The 5,000-nt window shown below is 47.5% G+C and overlaps 1 protein-coding gene across 1 annotated transcript in view; it reads left to right on the forward strand.

Moving 5' to 3' along the window:
* LOC129714799 (teneurin-3) overlaps positions 1-5,000 on the forward strand; it is a 133,922-nt gene that overhangs the window by 107,607 nt on the left and 21,315 nt on the right. The window lies entirely within an intron of this gene.

Consider the following 5,000-nt stretch of genomic DNA (forward strand, 5'->3'; position numbering starts at 1 on the left):
CAAGCGAAAAAAAACCGGCAAGTGGGACAGGCCCTTAAAAGATAAGCCGTCCACTTGCGAAAAGAGTGGCTGCGAAGATTGAGGAGGGTCTTGAAGAGAATTGGACACGGATGACTGAAACCAGGGCTATGAAACTCAAAACGGTGTGGGGGGAAAAATCAGATACAATTCTTATTTGTAAACGTATAATTACTTATATGGTGATCTCATAAGTAGGGGATCTTATAGAAACGTTTAAAATTGCAAAATTACAAAAGGACTGGACGAGGCAGATGCAGGAAAAATGTTCCTGATGTTGGGGGAGGCCAGAACCTTAGTGGAGCGTCACAACGGCTGGGAAGGCGGATGAAGGCTGCAGCAGAAAAGTGTCTCCGGTCGTCTAGGACTCCATGCCACTGGATCCTGACCCAGATCTGTCAAGGACCGTGGGGTGGCTGTCTGTGCACCAGTCTCCCCACGTTAAACAAAGTCACGCACAGGCATCCTCCAACCCTGGAGACACCATGGTCTAAGAATTATAATAATAATAATAATAATAATAATAATAATAATAATAATAATAATCTATTGTAGTTCATAGCTTATGAGGTTGTAGTGTTTAATAGCCTGATGGATGTTGGGAAGAACACACTCTAACGACAATCTACACGTATACCAAGCCAATCAACCTACAAACCTGGAGGTCTTTGGAGTTTGGGAGGAAACCAAAGATCTCGGACAAAACGCACGCAGGTCACGGGGACTGTTACCCTCACTCAATCAAAGAAACATAGACCCCAGAAAGTGTAGACACAAGGAATCTCAGATGTAAATTGTCCCCCGTGTGTGTAGGATAGTGTTAGTGTGTGGGGATCGCTGGTCAGTACAGACTCTATGGGCCGAAGGGCCTGTTTCCGCGCTGTATCTGTAAACTAAAGGGAACTATTCCTGTTCTGTGAATCTGTGACGGATGACGTGTGATTTGCTGCTATCTATAGCAGTTGACTTTTATAATTTATGAGACTCCGTGTTTGACCCCATTCAGTGTTCAGGCTCCCGATAATACTAAGTGGTTCTGGGTGATATGGCCAGGGCAATGAACCAATTAAGCACGCTGTGCTAAATGTGAACTCACCCAAGTTACCTGTGGGAAGGAGAATCAGTCAACAATAGACAATAGATGCAGGAGTAGGCCATTCGGTCCTTCGAGCCAGCACCGCCATTCAATATGATCATGTGATCATGGCTGATCATCCACATTCCTGCCTTCTCCCCATATCCCCTGACTCCACTATCTTTAAGAGCCCTATCTAGCTCTCTCTTGAAAGCATCCAGAGAACTGGCCTCCACCGCCCTCTGAGGCAGAGAATTCCACAGACTCACAACTCTCTGTGAGAAAAAGCGTTTCCTCGTCTCCGTTCTAAATGGCTTACCCCTTATTCTTCAACTGTGGCCCCTGGTTCTGGACTCCCCCAACATCGGGAACATGTTTCCTGCCTCTAGCGTGTCCAGATCTAATCTCATATGTTTCAATAAGATCCTCTCTCATCCTTCTAAACTCCAGAGTGTACAAGCCCAGCCGCTCCATTCTCTCAGCATATGACAGTCCCGCCATCCCGGGAATTGACCTTGTAAACCTATGCTGCATTCCCTCAATAGCAAGAATGTCCTTCCTCAAATTAGGGGACAAAACTGTACACAATACTCCAGGTGTGGTCTCACTGGGGCCCTGTACAACTGCAGAAGGACCTCTTTGCTCCTATATTTTATTCCTTTTAACCAGACATTTGAGTCCTCCTATACACCAGAAGGTGCAGACCCAGAGCCAGCAACATTATGATGGACCCCTACCACCCCAGCAACGGACAGTTCCAGCTGCTACAGTCAGGCAAACGCCTCCGCTGTCATGCTGTGAAAACAGAGGCTGAGACAGAGCTTCTTCCCACAGGCCATCAGGACTGTAAACTCTGCTCTCACCAGGGACTCATTTACTGTTGTGTTGTGTCTTTTTAAGATTGTTGTTTTTTTTCTAGCATGTAAATACTGATTCTGTTCTGTTCAGTTCTGTAGTTGTTTTGCACAAACCGCAGGCATTGTCACTTTCATTTCTCTGCACATCTTGCATGTGTATGTGGCAAATAAACTTGACTTGACTTGACTTGTGAGGCAGCATCTATGGAGTGAAAGAATGGGTGACGTTTCGGGTCGAGACCCGAAACGTCACCCATTCCTTCGCTCCATAGATGCTGCCTCACCCGCTGACTTTCTCCAGCATTTTTTGTCTACCTTCGATTTTTCCAGCATCTGCAGTTCTTTCTTAAACTCTTAAGGGCCTGTTCCACTGTACGAGGTAATTCAAGAGTTCTCCCCGAGTTTCCCCTGATTCGAACTCGGAGAATTACGGTAATGGCACGCTGTGGGTACTTGGGGCACTCGTGGACATTTTTCACACTGTTGAAAAATCTTCACGGGCTTACCGCGTTTCCCGAGTACCTGCCGTTAGTGTTACGAGCCGCTAAGAGACGTCCCCGAGCTCCGACGAACCCGCTACGTACATTCTACGTACTTAAACCCCTGTCCCACGGTACGAGTTCATTCCAAGAGCTCTCCCCGAATTTTCCCAGATTGGAACTCGGAGATTTACGGTAATGGCCACCCGTCGGTACTCGGGGCTCTCGTGGACATTTATCAACATGTTGAAAAATCTTCACGAGTCTTCCCGTGCTTACCTTCCATTAGCGAGTCTTCCCGAGTACCTGCCGTTAGCGCTAAGTCACGTCCCCGAGCTCCGACGTACCCGCCACGTTCATTCTCCGTGCTTACCACGAGTTTGATTTTTTTTAAACTCGGGAGAACTCTTGGGCAAACTTGTACAGTGGGACAGGGCCTTTAATGGTAAACTGGGAATGTGAATGAGGGAGGAGGGGAGGAGACAAACAAAGATTTGTTGTCAGATTAAAGTCGGCTGATTAAAGAGATCACAGAGTGTACTAACTCCATTACAACAAGCTCGTACTCTGTAAATATAATTCCACGCCATTCATCAAGTTGCAGTGGAAATGGTTGCCATGGCAATCAAGTCAAGGTCCAAGAAGGAGTGCCAAGCCATGAATCGGTACTTCAGATCCACAGTGCACAACTCATTCAGCTAAACTGCACTTGTTACTTGCCACCTGATAGAGTGCATCAGTTGGAAGCAATAGAAAATAGACAATAGACAATAGGTGCAGGAATAGGCCATTTGGCCCTTCGAGCCAGCACCACCATTCAATGTGATCATGGCTGATCATCCCCAATCAGTACCCCGTTCCTGCCTTCTCCCCATATCCCCTGACCCTAGACTTACAAAATTCTTAAAGGGTTGGACAGGCTAGATGCAGGAAGATTGTTCCCGATGTTGGGGAAGTCCAGGACAAGGGGTCACAGCTTAAGAATAAGGGGGAAATCCTTTAAAACCGAGATGAGAAGAACTTTTTTCACACAGAGAGTGGTGAATCTCTGGAACTCTCTGCCACAGAGGGTAGTCGAGGCCAGTTCATTGGCTATATTTAAGAGTTAGATGTGGCCCTTGTGGTTAAGGGGATCAGAGGGTATGGAGAGAAGGCAGGTACGGGATACTGAGTTGGATGATCAGCCACGATCATATTGAATGGCCGTGCAGGCTCGAAGGGCTGAATGGCCTACTACTGCACCTAATTTCTATGTTTCTATGACCCCGCTATCTTTAAGAGCCCTATCTAGCTCTCTCTTGAAAGTATCCAGAGAACCTGCCTCCACCGCCATCTGAGGCAGAGAATTCCACAGACTCACCGCTCTCTGTGAGAAAAAGTGTTTCCTCGTCTCCGTTCTAAATGGCTGACTCCTTATTCTTAAACAGTGGCCCCTGGATCTGGACTCCCCCAACATCGGGAACATGTTTCCTGCCTCTAGCATGTCCAAACCCTTAACAATCTTACCTGCGCTGGCCAGCGATCCCCCTACTATAGCACCATCATATACACTGGGACAATTTACAATTCTACAGAAGCCAATCCAACACATTTCACTGTACCAACTGGTACATGTGACAAATAAATGTATCTTGTATCTTGTATGGGTGTTACGGAATGAACGACTGATACTGTGACAAGACACAGTGATATGCTTTGTTTTGCACGCCCAATGTATGCAAAGAGTCTCAACCCCCTGTCCCACTTAGGTGATTTTTTTCGGCGACTACAGGTGACGAGGCTGTCACCACATGGTCGCGGTGTGACACCTGTACGGTCGTGAGTCGGCTCCTCAAGTCGCCTAAAGAGTCGTAACGCTTTTCTGATCGCCGCTGGATTTTGAAATGTTCAAAACGTTTCGGCGACTGTGAGCTTGATGTAGCTTGTCTTCTCCTGACGTAGGTGCTGTCGTAGGTTGTTGCTGGGATGAAGCAGGTTGTCACTAGGCGCTGACTCCGGTGAATTCCATTAGCGACTGCCTACGTCAACCGGCGACAGGTAACGGCGACTGAATTGTCTTCAGTTGTTGCCGACAGGCTCGTTGCTTGTCGCGGTTGGACGTAGGTTGACTTTTATTGACGTAGGTTGTTGTCTGTTTGGTCGTAAGTTGCCGTAGGTGTGGTCATAGGTGAACGTCCTAAAGGGTCGCTGGTTGTCGGTCGCTTGCCGTCGACTAGGTGGTGGATTATCGTAGACATTGTCGTGGGGGGGGGGTGTCCAGTCGCTGTTTTTTCGGCGACCTGCAACGCCTGTGACAACCGCTGAAAAAAATCGCATGAGTGGAACAGGCCCTTAACCTACGAACCTGCACGTCTTTGGAGTGTGGGAAGAAACCGGAGCTCCCGGGCAGATTCTAATTGGTAAATACATCCAAGGCCGGCCGCTTCAAGTGTTTGTCCAAGTCAGTAAAGGTGAACTCATGCCAACAAGGGGAGATAGACACAAAAAGCCGCAGTCAGACATTGATATGGAGACATGTAGAACAAGTTCAGTTTAATTTAAATTTGTGGAATTCTCTGCCTCAGAGGGCGG

The sequence above is a fragment of the Leucoraja erinacea genome, chromosome 41, assembly GCF_028641065.1.
Source record: "Leucoraja erinacea ecotype New England chromosome 41, Leri_hhj_1, whole genome shotgun sequence".
NCBI lineage: Eukaryota > Metazoa > Chordata > Chondrichthyes > Rajiformes > Rajidae > Leucoraja > Leucoraja erinaceus.